General features: G+C 36.3%; 1 protein-coding gene across 1 annotated transcript in view; it reads left to right on the forward strand.

The window, feature by feature from the left end:
* The first annotated feature begins 8,402 nt into the window (after nucleotides 1–8,402).
* The window catches only part of LOC136978717 (testis-expressed protein 10), a 58,441-nt gene continuing 45,949 nt past the window's right edge, over nucleotides 8,403–20,894 (forward strand). Inside the window, exons 1-2 of the mRNA XM_067274504.1 lie at nucleotides 8,403–8,453; nucleotides 8,537–8,622. The gene's annotated coding sequence lies outside the window, so the exon portion shown is untranslated. The remainder of the gene's footprint in view (nucleotides 8,454–8,536; nucleotides 8,623–20,894) is intronic.

The following is a 20,894-nucleotide window of genomic DNA, read 5'->3' on the forward strand; positions in this document are numbered from 1 at the left end:
CAGTGCAAATCTGTATTTTAAATATTAACGTGGAATAATGCGTTTCGTAGTAAGGCAAACGTTAACGAGTACGTAACGATAGGTTATAAATGATTACTTCCTGAAAGATAAAAGCTTTAACGTAGCTTCAGATATAGGCAAATCAAATCTAGAATATTTCTGATAAAAAATATTTTAAAAATTAAAAAAAAAACTCGTTGTATTCACTTAAATGTACTAAAAAGTATTCACAGTATTCCTTATGTATTCACAGTAGTTTATGCGACCAAAAACAAAAGCGTGGGATCTCATGTTTAGAAATATTCTTAGTTACACTTTCTCGTAATTTTTACGGACTTTCCTGTGCGACCCATGCCTTTGTTTTTGGTCGCATAATACCACGAACACCGTGATAGCTGAAAAAATTATTTTTTTACTTTTTAATGCATTTATGGGAATAAAATGCGTTTTTAAAATTTAAAAAAGTTGTTATTATTTTTTTTTATTTTCTACATGTTACGCTAAATTATTGATATTCTTGGTTTAGCATTTAATTTAACGTTTATTATTCTCAGAGGTTTCGCTAATTTTTTGCTAAAATTGCTTGCAAACTCTAACAAAATATATTGTCATTAGGAATACATAAGGCCTATATATGTAAAGCTTCAAGTAGATCAGAAATTGGAAAGTGGGTGAAAATTGAGTTACAAGATTATATCTAAACAGTAAGACTAAAAGAGGCAAGGGCTTTCCGCTTTTAAACTACTTAAAAGGGTGCTCACAATTCATTAAGCACGTATGGCTCCATCTGTTATCAAATTGTATTTAAACATTTAAAATTTTCACTTATTTTTTGCTAAAATTATTTGCAAACTAAAAAAAAAAAAAAAATGTATTGTTATCGGAAATTCGTATACCGTGTATGCAAAGTCCCTAGATTGAGAGTTGGGAAATGGGTGAAAATTGAGTTACAAGATTTTTATCGAGACTGACAGACTAAAAAACAGAGTAAGTTAATAAACAGCGTATAAATAAAACATGCCTGTCATTACGACTGGTAAATGAAGTTTTAAAAGAAAGCGTTTAATTATTTATAATTGAGATACAATTTGAAAAAAAATGTAGACCTATAAATTCCCACTGTTGTCTGTCTGTTGTCTGTCCTTAATCTCGAGAACGATGTCAGTTAAATTAAGGATGAGACTTGATGTGGAAAGTTTAAGGACAGGAGACCCCTATTAACTATATAGCAAATTTGAATGGAGAACATATGTTTTAAATTAAATAAATTAAGAATATGATTGAAAATTTCAACCCGGCATTGTGATGATATCACAATAAATAGTTGTTCTGAGTAGAAATTTAATAGATTATTAAGTGATCATTTACTGATTTGTTTACGGAATATTGTCCGTAAACAAATCAGATATTGTCACAATTTTTCTTTTTACATGAGGTGTCTGACGCGTAACAGTATCGATTAGCATTGTTAAGAGATGGGGAAACAATGCCTGGTCTTAAAGAACAATTTTTAGGGTGCATCAGTGATAAGTAATTTTATAAATTTTTCGTAATTCTGTGTATTGTGATATTAATTTTAAGTGCTATCAATCTGAATGATAATTTTGTAATTTTGTTAAAAACAACTTATCAGGAATTTTACTGAAGTATCGAAATGAAAAATTATTAAATTAATTTCATTTGATAAAACATTAAAAATTATGCCACAAATGCGATAATTTTAAATTAATATATTTAAAAAATTAAATTCTCCAATTTTAAAATAAATGATAAATTTTAAACAGCTTCGAAATTTATGTAAGTTTTTAGGATACACGCCCAGAAAGATCGCTATAAATTCTACTAATAGAGTTTTAAAAATTTGTTATAATACGACATTATATTAAATATTAATAATAATATGGTTTTATTTATTACTAGTGCATGCTATGAAAATATAAACAACAATGTATATATATGCATTGTTGTTTATATTTTCATAGCATATACAGTATATATATATATATACAGATACATTATTATTTATATTGTATACATATATGAACTATATTCATGTGTATATATACAGGATTTTAACTGTCCTGTATTTGTTTAAAATTACTACGTTTCAAGAATAAAATGACAAATAAAAAAAATAATAATAAATTCGACTTATATTTTACTTATTTATTTTAATCTGACTTACTTCGGCAGCCGTAAAGTAATTGCAGTTTAATTTCGGAAAACATATTTTTTAGTTTCTTAACCGAAAACACTAGATATGCATAAAGAAATCACTTTACGTATAGGCCTAATTAATGTCTAAAATTGTGATGAAGCTTAACAAAAAAATGTTTATTTCCACTAATTTCACAAGCTTTAAATGAACATGTATTTTGTATTATTTTTTATACGCTTTTTTAAATTAATTTACAGTGGGTAATCGGTTAACGAACATAATCCGTTCCAAGACTTTGTTCGCTATCCGAATTGTTCGTTAACCGATTATTAATTTACCACAGGTTTTTATGGGAATTTGATTAATTCGTTCTGGAGAATCCAAAAAATAAAAAATATATACTTTCTTACTACGTTTATTTATATTGTAATAATAAAAATACATATATACACAGTCTTGCATTTTTATTAGTCGTTTTTTTCAGTTTGTGGGGTTTAAAGGATCTATCTAATGTCAATTGCTTTTCTTTCTTCAGGATTTTTCAGAAGTAATTAATAGCATTGTAATTGTAGAGATCCCCAAGCCTATTAACCTCAACCTGGTTTGGATGCCATTCTAAGACCGTCGTTTTGACATCCTCCCACTTCTTCAAAAGATGTTTAATAGCAGATAGCGGCATTAATCCTCTTTTTCAGAAGAAAACTTATCTCGCCGAGTTTCTTAGTATTCTTTATTCAAGAGTTCTTGGCGTTCTTCTGTCGTCAGATCAGTTTCAGGTTCCATTATGAGCTCTTTAATGTTCTTTATTTCTCAGATGTGATTTTTGTTACTCCTTTAGCTGCTCGAGTCTTCTTGATTATACTGTATCTTTTTTAGATAAGATTGAACTACAGCCTACTGTAGACCTGTTCAAGCCATACTGCCCAGCAACATCAGACATCTTCTGCCCACTCTACCTTTGCTATTATACTCTCACCTTTTGAAAATAAAAACCGACGTAAAACTTAACGTGTGCCCGCAGTGTCGCGAATACTATAAAAGAATTGTTTCTGTTAGAAAAATAAAAGGCTGAAATTACAAGAAAAAGTTTCAAAGTTCGGAGTAATACTATCTGATCAGTATATACCGGGTTGAGCGTCTCCGTCGACATTTCCCGCACTCCAGAAAGTTTCGAATTGTTGCCTGAAGACAAGGAAAGACCAGTCGGTATTCATTATTTCACGCCACTTCTTCTTGTGTTTGTTCTGTGAGGTGTTCGTTATCCAAACATGTATTCGTTGTCCGAACATAAAAAATCTTTCGCGAAAGTGTTCGTTGTCCGATTTGTTCGTTAACCGATCACCCACTGTACTCTCTCTGTTTGTCCAGATAAAATAACAATATTGAAACTTACAGGTTCCAACTCCTTTCAGATTTGTGTCTGTGGTTTTTAAATTAAGTCTTATCTAACAAATATAATAACCCACGGCCGGATGGCCGAGCGGTCAAGGTAGCAGCCTACCGCTCTGGGGGACCCGGGATCGAATTCGAACGGGTCGAATAATCCCCAGAAATTTTTCAGGGGGTGGTCCGTTCGGATATGTCGGGCCCCGTCCCTCACCACCCGGTCGCCCCATTGTGGGTCTGGCCGAACCCATAATGGGCCTTCTAAAAGAGGTATCCTCTGTTTAAATAACTGGTTCACAAAAGCGAACAAATTTTTTAATTTTGGGATTTTTCCGGAATTTCTCGAAGTTCGTGGTTTTCATTACAATATATTTCAATACAGTATATGTGTGTGAAAAAAATGATTGTTTGTGTATTTAGCTATGTCTAAAAAATTAAAAAAGAAACCATTTATAGCCTTTTAGTTACATAAATTATTTTGTAAAAGCATGGCAAAACTTAAAAATTGATAATTTTTGATAGCTATCACATATTATTATAAATTATTTAAATATAGTATATGTCTGTGGTACATTGTTGTTCTTAAAACAATGAGAATTTTTCTTGACTCATATCGAAAATACTTGGTCATATATATTGGTATTATTATACACTTTTTTTTTCTTTTTTGCTTTTGAGAATCGTTTTATTTCCGTTAATTTACTTTTTCCATTTTATTTATTTATAGATCACAAAGAAAAATTTTACAAGTAAATTAGTCGCCGACAGCCGTATAGACAAGCAATGGCAACTTATCGCACTGAGGAACCAGGATCGAGTCCGAACGGGTGGAAAAAATCTCAGGAGTTTTTCGGACAGTGGTCCTTCCTCACCATTCGACCATCCCATTGTGGACACGGCCGAACCCATGTGGCCTACCAATGCCCGAATGAATAAAACCACTGAACACTAGTCGTGGGTTCGCTTCTCGCCAACGGGCTGGCTATGTGGAATTTTCCGGGTTTTTTCATGTTAGTAATACCTAAATAAAGGCCAGTCTCTTACAGAAGACTTCCCGGAAGGCATTTCTTCCTCAGCAGATCGCGCCATGCGTCGCTTTGCCGTATGTGAATAAAACCAAACCAAACAAAAACAAATCTATTATGGGGCTTGCTAAAAAAATGGCCATCTTAGTGCCCAAAGGGCGAGAGCTTTAAAAAAGTAAATTAGTTTCGCAAAATATTACTTATGATTCAAAATGTAAGTTATAGTGACTATGATCCTTAGGTATTTAGCAAAAAATTAATTAAAAAAATAATATCTTACTATTATAATTACAATTACTGTATCTGAAAAGAACGTTTTCAGATAATACGCGATGTTCATATACTTGAACCGTAATATTGTAGTTCTCAAACTCCCATCATCAGCAGTGTGCGGTGGCAGTCTACGGCTCTGGTGGATTCTGGATCAAATCCCCCAAAAATTCCGGGGATTTTTCGGGGAATGGACCGTCCGGATATGTCGAGCCCCGTTCCTCGCCACCCGGCCGTCCCATTGTGGGCCTGCCCGAACCCGTAATGAGCTTCCTAAAAAAAGGCCCACAGGGCAAAAGAGTTTTAAAACGCCTAGACGTACACAAAATACAACAGTATTAAAGAAACATTTCTGCAAGGTAGTGCTGTCGACGATTCACCTAAAGGAATCCTGAGGGGTGTTCAAATTGGTTCATGGAAGAGTTGAACTAAGCGTAAAGGAGAAGAGGACGGATGGAAAAAATTCACTTGAAAAATATGTATTTTTTCGTGTAAAGTTTCAAATACAAATGCATTAAAAATAACATTTAGAATGGTGCTTCAAGGAATTTACAGGACTAGCCTAATCCCCTAGTCCATTCTCGGCACGCTACTATCTATCGGACTCCTAGTTTTTTTTTAGTAGTCATTTTTGACCACCTCTGTCTCTGTCAAAAAAGGTGGGAGAAACGAATACACGCGCATTACGACAATCTGCCATTTGGAAAATGGTCTTAACATTCCCCTTCTTACTTTTACTTGTGACTTGACATTTCGCTATATTAGAAGAACGTAGCTCTCCAGTAGTCAAGTGTATAAACCACTGAACGGCTAGTCGAACCCATGTTGAGTATAATTAAAAACATCTTTTTTGTAACGTACCGCACGACACAAAAGGCGGTGTTACACAAAATTAAGGTTTTAATCAAGTACCAGGCCTGGACTTAATTAAAACCTATTACTGTTCAATCATATAAACAACAATGATTATAACAAGAAGTCAAATACAGTATATTCAAATATATATTTCAAATATCCAAAAAGAAATCAAGATCAATTATATACAAGCAAAAGACAAACAAACAAACAATCAATGAAAGAAATTTTCCCCCAGCTCGGGACGTATAATTAATTAAATCGCCACCAAAATTTAAAAAAAACCAAAGATTTTTGAATTTAGTATATTTGGAGATTTTTTAAAAATTTCCATCCTTAAGAAAAGTCTCCGAAAGAAAATAACAACTAAAAATAACGCCCAAAACATAAAATAACGATAGGACTTCGAATAGAGGGAGGGCAGGCGACGTCACACGACTCATATTCTTTCCAGTTTAATTTCAATTTATTATGGTTCATTTCGTAGTATTTGGTTGCGATTCCAATCGCGGAAAACATAAAAATCGGCCTATTTTCCGAATTCCGGCGGTAATTCACCATAAAGATAAAAAAACCCGATGATCTTTCACGGCAATGGCGAACGGAATGGCTTGCTAGAATCAGCAGGCAAAACTTTTCCGATTCCTCTGTGACGGATAATAAACGTATTTGCAATAAACATTTCATTTCGAGTAAATGTACAGTACATAATTGGTTTTGTTTTTGATATTTTTTTTTATAAATTGAGGTTGCGTTAACTTGTAATTTGTATAGCGGAGAATGGGAAACAGTAAGATGCTTTTCTTAATTCACGCTTTAATCCTATTAAACGGTTGTTCCACGACGACTTTTTTCTTAATACTGAGAAAAATAATGGATGCCCTGTAGAAAAAATTGGTGGGACAGTGAAATATTACGAACCAACCATCTTTGAGAAAACTTTTTCGTGGAGTCATAAAATCCTTTGTTCCCTTTAGAATGGATATGGTGACACACACAATTAACTTTTGGTCTAAAGGTTACAAATAAAATGTAGGATTTTACCAGAGCCGGCACTACCATAGGGCGAACGGAGCAGCGGCTCCAGGCGCTAAGTCCTAGGAAGCGCCTCAGTGCAACCAAGGGGGCGCCATAATCAGATCTCGCTCCATCCTAAAACTTGCCTCGGACCGGCACTGGATTTTACTTAATATTTAAATAAACTGAAGTAAAAGGTGCAATGAAAAGATCTTAATATCTTTCATGGCTGGACTTAATGTTTTAAAGCCAAATTACAGAGGGGGAAAATTAGTTAAATAGAACAGTAATGTTTATGAAGAAAATTATATGCATTTACATTTTCTCAGATTGTTATGGCACGGAAGAACACATCAGAATGAATTACAAAAGCTATTGATGGAAATCCTGCCTTGCAAAGTTGCTTTCTTGTTATAAATTTTGCTATCGCATTGCTCCCCATTTTTCTCTACTTGTAAACACAAAAGTGTATGTTTATATGAGGAAAATTTATTGTGAACTATTTGTTATTTAAAAGAAAACTAGCAAAGCTATATGATTTAGAATCTCCAGATTGGGCCCCAATAATAAACACGGGAGAAAGTAGCTGATCAAAGGAAGCAAGAGCAAGACAAGAACGATATGAACGTGTATGAAAAGAAGAAAAAATAGACAGTGCAGACTATTGCATTAGACTGAGGTTTCTTCCAACGAAGGAGTTTGTTCTCCTTCGAAAGACACTTCACAGTCTTACCAGGAAGAACTTTTAGAAAGTGTTGTAAATTTAAAAACAGCTTCAGATTTGTGCGATAATGGAAAAAGTATTGTTTATGTGCAAACTGAAAACGAAAAATAGAGTTGTATCTACGTCACAAACAGAATTTACTTCCATTATGATACATAATTTGGAACAGGAATGTGATGCATTTTGGAGAGAACTGGCAACATAAAAGTAACAGCCACCATAAATAATTGTTATTCTCTTGAATCATTTCATGGAAATGATGAAAAAACAAGATTTTTTACAGGAGTGGTAAACTTCAATGTCCTGGTTTTATTTGACTTATGTTCTGCTGTTGTTCATCATTCAGAACAAAGCAGATTAACACAGTTTCACGAATTTTTGATGTGTTTGATGAGATTAAGAATGAATTTATATCATCAGGATCTTTTCTATAGGTTCCACGTTTCATGATCAGCAGTTTCAAGAATTCTGGAAAAATGAGCAAATGTTTTGTTGTTCGTTTATCTCATAAATGTAATCGACAGAGAGTGGATTCGACTGTTAAGAATTGGCAAAAAACGGTTCCCGATTGTCTAGCTTTACGTGTTGTTGATTTTACAGGATTTTTCCTTAAAGTTTAAAATGCCAGTAATTTTTGCGGGACAATATGTGCATTTACGTTCATTTGATATTTTACTTGTGATTAAACGAAATAAAATTAGAACTGTATTAATAAATCTAATTTTCTTTATTTTGATCTTCACAGTCACACTTCGTCCTATATGAGAGTAAATACGGTGTATATTTCATATTTTTAAAATATCTATTAAAATATTAGATATATAAATCACATTTTATAAGAAAAAATTTATAAATTAATATAATAAGTTTTTAAATTATATTTAAATTACTTTAAAAATTTTTAGTAGATGATTTTAAAACGTGAGATCTGGCAACACGTATTATAAATGTCAGCCGCCAGTCTCGAATGAGAACGCATGTGACTGCTTTTAGAAGACGTGCAGATTTTATCTTTTACGTATGAAAATTATTTTATTGAAATATATGAATTTCTTTATTTATACATTAATTATATACACATTTTGGTAAAAATGCATCTAGGTAGTCCGTATCCAGTCACTTCCTCTGAGTAAGGAGTTTCGCACCATTTCGAGAATTGATCTATCGCCTGATATTCGTCTCTGAAGGTCAGTTTTTAACACGTATTAGTCTACTGCAGCGGTTTCCAACCTTTTTTTGACCAGGGACCGCTTTGATTTCATTGTTGCTAACAGGGACCACAAGGTTTAAGAAAAATAAACTGTGTCAATCTAAAAATAAACTTTAATCAAAACTTTTAACATAAGTAATCGTTAAACTCAAAAGTAACATGCTTTAACAGTACTATTATAATAGAAAACATAACATTTTTAGTAAAAGTTAAATTCAGTTTGTATCAATGTGGGAATAATTTAAAATGAATAAAAGTTTTTAAAACTTTCGCGGACCATATTTTAGCTCTTGCGGACCACTGGTTGGGAACTGCTGGTCTACTGCCTATTCTACATGCTTCGCATGTAGACGTGTGCCTCGATTTCCGAATCCAACATGTTGGATTCGGAAATTGATAATTTAAATTTTCATCCGAAATGCAGCTGGTCTTCGTTATAACCGTTCGTTAAAAAGAACAGCTTGAGAATGGACCCAGAGAGGGATCCGAAAACGTTTGCTTACAAGGTTTGGGCATACCCTTGCCGGTTATAAGGTTTTTTAAGAAGATTAAATGATTAATGGGTATACCGATTAATGTTATAATGCCCAAAGTTCAAATACAGTCATTGGTATTTCTCAATAGGGGTTAAATGTCGTAATGTCGACAAAATATATGATTTTCAAAATAATCACAGAAGCAATGACTAACTCAGATTATGTTCAGTTGTAGCACCTAGTAAGTACATCACATCTAGCCGTAGGCACTTAACAACAGTTCATAAAGTTAAGTAAGCCAGAATTAATACAGGCTCAGATGAATAAAACAGTAAGCATCCCATGCATATCCATGGGTAGCCAACATATATAGACAAATTAATAGAAGTGATGGCAAGAACTCAGAGGTGAATAGAGAATTAATACAATATGTTAGGAAATCGACAGAATCATAGACAAAACCATAGGTGTTAACCCTTTCCAATTTAACCTCAGATTTAAAGTTATACCCATAAATAAAATGCATAATCAATATAATAAGCTAACTAATCTACTTATAAATAAGTTGGTTTGTAACAATGATAATTTGTTTAGCAAATCTTAAGAATGCATTGTAGACATTTTTGTCTCCAGATGTCAGATAACTGGCAAGGCCAATCCACTTTAATCTCCTCTAATGTTAATCTGAATTCTAGCCTTACTCTCTCAAACATAATACAGTCAAACAAATAGTGTTTCAAACCATCAATAATATGGCACATAGGGCATTCATTTGAAGTCCTACTAGTAAACCTGGCAAGATAACATGCAAATTTTCCATGATTGGAGAGCATTTGAGTTACATAGTAATTTGGTGAATACCATCTTAAATCGTAAAATTGTTGTATATCGGGTATAAATTAATAAGTAATGTGATGTCTGTTTTCATTCCATTTATCTTGCAATGCACGTATTGTATCCTCCCATAAAAACCTTTGTAGTGTGTGTCAGCTGAGTTTATTATAATTGATTGGCAATGAGATGTTTTTTGCAGCCTGTTTGGCTAATAAATCCGCCCTTTCATTTCCTATAGTTCCCTGGTGTGCACGAACCCAAGAGACAACATATGTACAGGGAGACAAGCATATTCTTCTGATTTCTTCAGCAACTGGGTGTAGTGTGACGCTATTTATAATTTTAAGGGCAGACAAGACGTGTGTATATGGATTAGAGCATTATGACATTATGTCCTTTATTAGGACATTATTTATTTTGGAATCATCATTTCCCCTTTCGGGGAACAGACTCCCTGCACCGCTAATGCATAACGGGGTACTTTATACATAAAGTCCATACTACATAACCAAGTTACAATGTTAATATAAAAGATAGGAATTACAAACTACTGAGCTACTTGCTCAGGAAGTTGTTTTACAAATGAATATGATCTACTTTGATCTTTAATATCTTCCTTAGAAAGTCGATGAGTTGATTATATGTTTTTTCCCTTCTGATTAAATGATAAATCCCACAGGACCATTGCATCCCTTTCTCTTTTGCAGTCAATTCCAGGTAATGCCTTTCCAACGTCAATGAATGCATTTGTACAGAAGGTGATTGAAGATCACTATCTCCTCTCCACATACACACGTATTCTCGCCATTCAGGTAAAATCTTCTTCTATATTCTCCTAGACCGTCATGCCCATAGAGACATATCATTGCTTCCCGCTTTATCCTGAACCAATTGAGATGGGAGAGTCTTTTCTCTACATTTGGAAGGAATTCGAAGGTCTTACAGCTTTTTGTGCTATTTGTCCACATATCTTGCCACTTTTCTATTGTTTGAGCCCTAAGTGTCTTCTTTTCCCAACATTTTGGGATAGTGTGAAACACCTTATCATTCCTGTTTGTCGCCTCTTTAGCCAGTTGATCGGCTCTTTCAGTTTCCTATAATACCAGTGTGTGCTCTGACCCATTTGAATTGAATTTTCTCAATCAAACCATTTTCCCTTAACTTAGTCTGTATCCTGAACACTTGCTGATGTGTGGATCTCCTATCAGTTAGGGCCTGTAGAGCACTCCGACTGTCCATATTAATAAAGACTCTTTCATTCCTTCGGTTTTCTATGCACCAATCCACTGCTTTATTAATGGCCAGTAGCTTGGCCTGATAATTGGAGCAATACGACTCCAACATAAACTTGTCATTATGAATTTCTTTGTTGAATTCGTAAACAACATAACCGGCCCTGGTCCCAGATTCTGACTTGGAGCCGTCTGTGTATATATCCATCCTAATTGGGTTATCAGTAATTACATTAACACTACCACTCTTGGCTGGATGTGGCGATACTTGACAGGAACGTCTCGTTCAAAATTACTTAGATCTATAGGTAGATCTATCATGTTATTTTCCCATTTTTCTTTAGCCAATACCTCTTGGCCATTTTCTCAATCAGTAGTTCGATAGGTGCCTTCCCTGCTAGGACCACGAGTACCTTGGTAGAAGTAGTTCTAAAGCCTCTCATCGGCCTTAGAAGTGCTGTCCTTTGTGCCTGCCGAAGACACTTCTTTTGAGTAGTATTGTTGGCCTTACCATTCCAGGCCGATGCTGCATAGGTCATGCTCGTTATAAACATATATCACTTATTAAAAGGATAGTGTCAATATCCTTTTGTATATCCCAATATCCTAATGTCAATATCCAGTTTGTAATTCCTATCTTTTATATTAACATTGTAACTTGGTTATGTAGTATGGACTTTATGTATAAGTCATATATCGCTTCCATAGCTTCTGTTTTTATAATAACGACTAACCCGTTACAAAGCTATACATCCACCAAAACCGAATTATTGGGCTTTCGCAAACAGGCCATCGCAACCCATGTAATGGGAATGCCGGTTGAGTGCCTTGAGAGGACGTGGGCACTTGATGTGTCCCCAGTCGGCATTGTAATGGCCGTCGATGGTCGTCATGTTAGCTTATATATACTGGAGGAGGAGATCGGACCGAAGGTCCGGGTAGCGTAACTGGTAACGTGTCTGCACGGATAGCAGAAGTTGCAGGTTCGAGTCCCACTTCAGGCCGATTTCTTTCCTCCAGTTCCATATTATTAAAATTATTTATTTAATTTAATTATAATTATTAAGTTTAGTAAGAGATGGCGCCTAACGCCAAGCTCTAGTGCCAAATTGTCATATTAATTATTTATTTATTATAGCCGACTCTAGCCCGATAATTCGGCTTTGGTGGATGTATAGCTTGTTTTTAGCCCCCAGGTGCTGTTGGTAACCTGGGCTAGCTTAGTGAATATAATATTGCTTTTTGTCTTCAATTGTTTTATATGCTCATTTCAACTCAACCTATTGTCCATGGTCATATCCAGGTATTTCATGTGTTTTACTACTACAATCTTTTCACTTCCCATCTTAATGATTGGAGGCCTTTTCTATAGGACTGATGAGAAGTTCTTAGCAAATACCATTGCTTTGGTTTTCTTTGGATTGAAGAGCAGTTTGTTCTCTTTTCCCCACTGGTTGATTTCTTTCAATAAGCATCCGCATTCTACCTCTATATGCCTACGAGAATGACCTGGGCAAACCACCATGATATCTTCGGCATACGCCGTACAACGAATCCCTCTGCTTAGTATTTTACATATAATGATGTCAAATTGAATAATCCAAAAACCTGACTCGTACTTCAAGCCCTGTGGGCAGCCTCTTTCCAGTGTCTTTTCAACATTGATGTAATTTGAAATATACCTTGTCTTCCTCTCATTAAAATAGTCCTTGGACAATGATTTATCTTTAATTGATGCAGAATAATCTGCCACCAAGCACTATCAAAAGCTTTTTTAATGTCCAAGCTTATAGCCACAGCATACTTGGTCTCCTGTAGCATTTCTCTTATGTCCTGAATCACTTTGTTTATTGCATCGTCAGTGGCTCGTTGAGCTCTAAAGCCAAATTGGGCTTCATTTATCTTATTGTCGTGTTCTCAATGCCATATTATCCTTTTAATCATTGGGTCATCAAGGACCGTGCCCATTACAAGCAGAAGACTGATTGGTCTAAAGCTACCAGAGTCCGTCATATCCTTTTTACCTGGTTTTGGGATAATCACAACTCTCACCCTCTTCCACCTTTTTGGAAAAACACCATGCCTTAGACATGTATTATAAACTGCAAGGGGAACTTCAGGACATGCCTCCCAAATTGCCTTAACTATTTGAATGACGATACCGTCATCATCAGGGGCCCTATTTGCCTTTATATTATTCATACATTCTTGAATTTCTTCAGTTGTAAAAGGAGGGTCGTCCCCCTCTATATACCTCTCTTCTACCTCTTGTCTGATTTGTCTATGTCCATCTTGATCGACAGTTATGCTGTCCTCTGGAAAGAATTGTTCCAGAAGAAAATATATTGTTTGTTCAATTGAATTGGTATACCCTGTAGGGGTCTTAATTGAAGTAGTAATAGTCTTTGTCTTTAACTTTCCGGTACTTAACTTGAAAATAAAATTCCACGGATTGGTAGAATTTTCTTTGCAATAGCTCCTCCATGATTTCAGCTTATAATCTTTGATCTTCTGCTTATAATGCTTCTTGAACTGAAGATATGCACTCCTCTTCCTCCTCTCTCTCCCCTCAGGGTTCCGACAGTGTTGGAACCTTCTCCTTAGTTTGTTATTATTCCTCCTTATGAAGGTTAGATCCCTGTTCCACCAAAGAACCAAATGCTTTCCCTTTCCCATTAATGGAATGCAATCCTAACAGATTTCATTTATCTTTTGTATTACATTGTCCATTTGATCCTTTATCTCCTCTCTTTCCAAACAATTCTTCTCAAGCAATTCACTAAGTTCTCTAGTACACTGGGTTGAAAACCTTGTCCAGTTTGTCCTATTAATATCGAATCTCCTTCCTTCTGTTCTTTCACTAATCTTTGGGAGTTGTATTTTAAATTAAATCGGTGAGTGGTCACTAAGGCAGCTTTCCGCCCTTACTTCCCAATCATTTATCCATGCAAGACTGCGGTTATTGCAAACCGTAAGGTCAATCCAGCTTTGTCCTCATGGTCTGACAAAAGTTGGTGGAGACAAGGGATCATTCACTGTGTGCAGTTCATGCTCTGAAAAGAATTTTATCAATTCATCTGCCTCTGAATCCTGCAATGAGCCTCCTCATACTGGAGAATGAACATTGAAATCTCCACCTATGATAATGGCCTGTCCTGAGAATTTTTCTATTATCTTCTCTATGTTTTCATACATTCCGGTCATCTCATCTCCAAACCAGTGGTATAAACTTGTTATAATGATCCTATGATTATATACCATCATCTCACAACAGACACAGTATTGATTGCTTATGTCCTTATGAAATAGGATATCTACATTATTGTTAGAGACAACTACTGCTGCCAATGGCCGCCCTTCATCGGCCTGGAGGACATGTAACCTCCTACTAAGGCAAGCCACTTTGCCATGCACTGAATACAGTTCCTGTATTAGTGCTACGTCTGCCCTCTCCAACCATTTATTCAACTCTGAGTTGGCCATTACAGCCTTTTGAAGATTCACTTGCACTACTGTAATCTCCTGTAGGGTCTCAATTTCTGTCATCTCCATAATCTGTTCTACTTATAGTTATTGCTTTTATGTTTTAGAGTATAGGGCACTTTCTGTTCAGGGCATTGTGCCTTGTATCTATTTGTTTTTCATTTTTACAATTGGTGCACAACTTTATTGTGTTTTTATTCAGGTAGTCTCTATGTCTGTGCCCCTGGCTGCATTGACTGCAGACCGGGTCTCTTGCGTACAATCTTGAGCAAAATGACCCATTTTGCAGCAATGAAAACATTGCACAATCGGAACAAAGTCTTCCACAGGGCACCTTACCCATTGAAATTTAGTTTTCTGATCTTGAGTAGTCTATTTTGTGTACTGGGCTTTACATCCACCACCCAACTGGTAGTTGGTCTGTTCCTGTTTCCCAGGGAACCTTACAGTAAAATCTTGAGTATATTTTTTCAGCTCTTTATAACAGTCATATATATCCTCATTCTGTTCAAAGACATACTTAGGGATATCTGTTTTGTCTATTTCCTTTCGTACAGCATGGATGATCACTTTCGGTAAGCTCTTTTTTGGTTCCCTGGCCAACATTCCTGGAATTGCCTCTACTGCTTTCTTCAGCTTAATTTTGTCTTCTTTTCTATCTAACTCAATTGCCACTGTGCCATTTCTTAACTTCCTCAGCCTTTTAACTTCAATCTTCAGAACATGAGGTTTAATATTTTCCTTTATTATCCTCTTTGTCCATTCTTCATCTCCATCTTCTTCTGTAGGTTGCACTATAACTACCTCTGTAGGTTCAACCATCTTGTTGACTAGTGGTGCACTTGCAACCGCCTGAGCAAATGTTTTTCCTCCTCTTCTCTCTTCTTGGCCTTTTATCTCATCAAGCTGTTCCTTTATGCTGGAAACCATCTTCTGTAAATCATCCCTCTCAGACAATATTTCAATAATTTTTGTAACTTTTCCCATTTTTGTAACTTTTCCCACACCACCATTTGGGTGATGTGATCTCTAGATCCTATCTTCGATATCTTGTTTGCTGTAAGATTTGAAGTTCCTCTTGAACTTGTTTAGCAGCGATGACTCTTGCATCCTGCCCCTCTCCTTGCTGACTTGCAAAGCTATGGAATCCATCTTCTCGCTCTGATGTGAGATCTTCCTCTTCTCCACTCTGGGAAAGCACAATTCATGCCCCCATTTGTGGTGGCCTGGAGACCATCACTAAACTAGCCTTGAAAAAGCTAATTAAAGCAAATGCAATCTGCCTTTAGTTTCCCCTTTCAGGTATTCATGGGCCTCACTGCTAGAAGGTAGACAGTCACTTTCCCAAAGCTGGACATTCATTCATTCATTCATTCATTTTTATTGTAAGGCCTGGTAGGGTTGGTGTAACTGGTTGCAAAGATAATAGAGGGCTGTCCTTTATCCTAGCAAAGGACTTAGCCCTGAGTTAGAAGCGGAAAGAAGAGGGAGGAGATAGGGGATTAGATGGAAGAGGAAATTATTGTAAGGTACCAAGAAATACAAAGGGTACATGACCGGTGCCGTATAACATAACCGGGAAAATACAAACAAGCATGAGAACAGTGTCAGAAAAAGATGGGAGATACAGTACAAGTAACAAATACAATAACATAACACAAAATACATGAAACATGAAACATACATGAAAAATAAATACAAAGGAAAATGCATATGTACAGAAGTAGTAAAAATATAAAATGGTAGTAAAATAACAAAAATGAAAGATACAGGAGATTATATACAAAGCAAGTGCAGCAAAGAGCGAGCAATGAATGCACATATAGTACAAACACGAAACATAGGATGACACAGGGAAATCCAGCTATGAAACTAGGAGAATCCTGGGATGGGTATTCCTGAGATATGCCGTGAAAAGGTTGAAGAGAGCGTGATAAGTGTCCTCATACATAAGCAGACAGTTGAGATTGGGGGGAGGCCAACTGTAGTTGTGAGCCTCAGAGGATTCTGAGATTAAGTCTTTCATGCTCCGGCATTGGACAACTGAGGATGTAGTGCCTGCTGCCATTGGTGATGTTGCAGATAGGCACAAGGGGCTATTAGTATTTTTGAAATGGTCCAGGTAGGCAAAGAACCTTCCATGACCAGTGAACATCTTTGTAGTCATATGGCCGGGAGTATACCATCTGTAATTAAAGAACTCCTCAAGATTAGGGACGAAATCATGAGTAATACTGCTGGAATTGGCGTTCCAGTCCTGTTGCCAGTCCGAGATAAGGTCCTTCCAGAGAATTGTCTTGATGGTATTAATGCTAATTTTATTATAAGTAATGGGAAGGTTGTTGTTGCATGATGCTTCCTTAGTGAGAGCATCGGCTCTCTCATTGCCATATTCTCTATGGTGGGTCCTGGTCCAATTGATGTGGTAATGGCAAGAGGAGCTGCTGAGAATGTCTGAAATATCATTGGCAATAGGATGAAAGTTTATAGTCTTCAAAAGGGTGATCGCTGAGGCACTGTTGGTAATAATGCGAATCTTCTGATTGTAGTACTGCTCGCTGGACCAAAGGGCAGCCATCTTGATGGCAAGCAGCTCGGCCTGGTAGACGGTGCAGTGCTCACCAAGACTATCGTTTTGAGGCGATCTCAGTGCCATCACGAAAAACTACAAAGCTGCAGCCCACTTTGTTATCGGTTTTAGAACCATCAGTGTATATGTCTAGGTCAGATTTATCGGGATGTTAAACTGGAAATATGTCAGAGTAGCCAGGTGCCTAGACTGGATGAAGGGGACGTTCTTCTCTAGATCCTCATGGGTGATTGGAGAATTGGTGGTGATGATATTGTGGCCCCATTTTAAATGCCAGACCTTGGAGTACATAGTGATGAGTTTGTCAATTGGAGCCTTTTTGGCCAGGACCTGCAGGGAGATGTTAGATATAGTGCTGTAGGCTCTGGTAATGTGTAGAAGAGCTGTCCTTTGTGCTGCTGTAAGTTTACATTTAATGTGGACCTTGTGCACAGCCTGCCCCCAGCTGCCACAAGCGTAGGAAATGATTGGTACAAAAATTTGATTGTAGATGGCATTATGAGCCTTGGTGGAGAGGCCCCAGCGCTGTTTGGTGATCCTGGCAAAGACGTTGAAAATCCTACCAATGCGGTCACTGATGTAAGAGATATGAGAATTCTAGAGAATACTGTGGTCAAGGATAAGACCACAGTACTTGAGAGTTTTCTTGATTTGGATGCTTTGCTCGCCCATCTTGATGGTGGGTACTCTCTTGTATAGATTAGGCTGGCCGGGAGTGTTGAAGATTATGCCGCAAGTTTTGGAAGGATTAAAGTTGAGCTTAAAATTGTTGCCCCAGTTCATAATGTTATCCAGGATCCTATTGCCTTTCTCCTCAAGTTCCGCTCTAGAGCGGCCTCCAGCAGGACGAGAGCATCATTGGCTTAGGCAACAATCGCATGTTGTCTGAAGTTCTGAAGAAGGAAATCATCAAAGACTATATTCCACAGGAGCAGGTCAATGACAGAGCCCTGTGGACAACTATGGATGACCCTCCTCTGAATAGTATGATTACCACAGTGGAGAGTAGCAGTTCTGTTGTTTAAGTAGTCGGTCAAGAGCTTGTAGATGTTAGCAGGACAGCGTTTCAGTTTTAGGCTATGGAGAATTGAAGGCCACCAGACACTGTTGACTACCTTGGCAATGTCTAGGCTGATGGCCAGCACATATTTATGGTTGTTTAGCAACTGATTTGTGCAAGTAATAACTCTCTCGATGGCATCAGCCGCTGAGCATTGAGGACAGAAGCCATATTGATCATTGTGGAGCTAGGAGTTTCTTTCAAGATGCCACAGGAGCCTATTGGAGATTAGCCTCTTGAGCACCTTGCCAAGGACAGGCAAGAGAAAGATCGGCTGACTTTCTTCCAGATTACCAGGTTTGGGTATTGGCACTATAATGGCATGCTTCCAAGAATTGGGAAAAATACCATGCCAGAGACAGGTGTAGATATTAGTGAGATGCATAGGCAGAAGGCTCCACAGATGCTTGGCTAACTAAGGAGAGATGGAATCATGGTTGGATGCCTTCTTATTGGTAAGATTAGTAAAAGCTCTGTCACTCTCATTAGGCCGGAAGGCACGAGTATCCATAGTAAATATGGCAGTGGAAGTCCCAGCACAAATGTGACGATGATAGTCGGATTCATTATCTTGTGAGTCGGTGAGGCAGAATTGGTCAATTTTCCTGTTAATCGCATGATAGAAGTCTTTGCCTACGGAGGAAGAGTGCAGGATTTGTCTCCCAAAGCAGGGCGGTAAAATTTCCATTTTTGACTCTATTAGCGAGGTTGTGGCTGATGTTTTCATTTCTAAAATGTGAGCATCAAATGTCGAGTGCCACTATCTTGTAAGTGACGTTTGATGTTCATGGTTTAGAGATGAAAATGTCGGCCGGAACTTCACTATTGTTAACACATTCTGCTTTCTTTTTGAAGACAGGTCATTCTGGACAAGAATGTTGAATGCTAATTCACTACACATGTACCAGATAACTCATTTCACTACCTTTACAAAAAATTGAGCATGTCCAAATTTTCCAACAAGGAAAGAAAGATTTGGGAATTGCATGGGTATTGTTGGAACATATAACAGGAGTAGTAACTAATGTTGACAAGATAAGCATATTAAGATGGACACTCAAAGCCCCAAACACAAAAAGCAGGATTAGGAACATCTGTACTGGAATTCTCAAGAAACATATATTGCAGGCAGTACAATTCTGAGAATATTCCACACTGAAACCTATGGTTATTAGTGACAAGACCAATAGTCTTTGAAAAGCAATAACCATATTCAAACAGAAACACATCCATTTAAAGCTTTATGTTTGGCAATCAAATAAAATGTAAATGCTAAAGAAAAAGAAGAGAAGTTCGGGTATTTGTTGTCACACTGTAAATGAGACTTAAACTTTTTCAGAGATCATTAGCAATAGAATATTTATTTTGTCTCCCACTAACTTTTACTGCTCTACAACTGGACATTCTCTTTAATTAGTTTGAAGATACAGTGCATGATTATACTGTGTAAGATTAATAGAAAAACCTCCAAAACATTACTGAACATGTTATTCACAAAGTGTGATTTTATTGTAAAAAACTTAATTTTATAAAATTTTTATTTTGTTAATGATTGGATAAAATTACAATTATCAACGCTTTTAATGATTTTCTTAAACAACTAGTAGCCTGGGATGCCCCCTTGTGGGCATTCTAGCAGCAGCAGTGTCATTCTGTGGTACAGTAATACCTCGACTTACGCTACCCTGACTTACGCGAACCCGGAGTTACGTGATTTTCAAATTTCATGGATTCGTCTTTTATTTGAGCGCCACACAACTCTTGATTACTCACTCCCCCCACACTATTGTTCAGCTTACATGTTCGGACATGCCGTGCTGAATCGACGCATAGCTACAATTTATTTTGTGTTATTTATTTCTGTGTTTGTTATATCTACGGAGACTTGAGAGACTCTACTATGTCATCCAAACGAAGTAGAACTGATTCTTCTGCATCAAACAAGAAAAGAAAAACGTCATCTTTGGAATGTAAAGTTAACATTATTAAAGACTTTGATACAAAAATGAAAATTTGTGAATTGGCAAAGAAGTTTGATCTACTGGAATTAATGGCAGAACAATTATAAAAGGTAAAGAAAAAATTCTAGAAGCTGTGAAAACTTGACAAAAGGCCTGAGTTCAATTGAAAAGTGGTTACAAATTTTAGAAAATATAGACTCCAATGAAGAACGCATTTCTTCTACAAAACGAGAAATAAAAAAAATTATTAGCATGTTACGAGGAAATTTTGCAGGAGAAAAAAAATCTTTGAGCTGTCAGATGAATTTGTTAGATTTTATGAAGCCTTCTACATCAAAATAACTTCGGTTTATGATTTTAATAATATAATTTGTTATACATATGTATTATCTAAGATTTTATTAAACATTTTTTTCTAAATTATTGTTTTCTTTAGTCTCTGGCTTCAATTAAAAATAATTTGTATGTATTTATATGCGAAATTATACCCCGACTTAAGCAAATTTGACTTACGCAGTTATTGCTCGGTCCCACCTATCGCGTAAGTTTGGGGTATTACTGTATAAATAATAAATTCATATTACAAATAAAAATAATAATGTACTAAATTTCT

This window comes from Centruroides vittatus, unplaced genomic scaffold, assembly GCF_030686945.1.
Source record: "Centruroides vittatus isolate TY-2023 unplaced genomic scaffold, ASM3068694v2 contig_549, whole genome shotgun sequence".
Lineage (NCBI taxonomy): Eukaryota > Metazoa > Arthropoda > Arachnida > Scorpiones > Buthidae > Centruroides > Centruroides vittatus.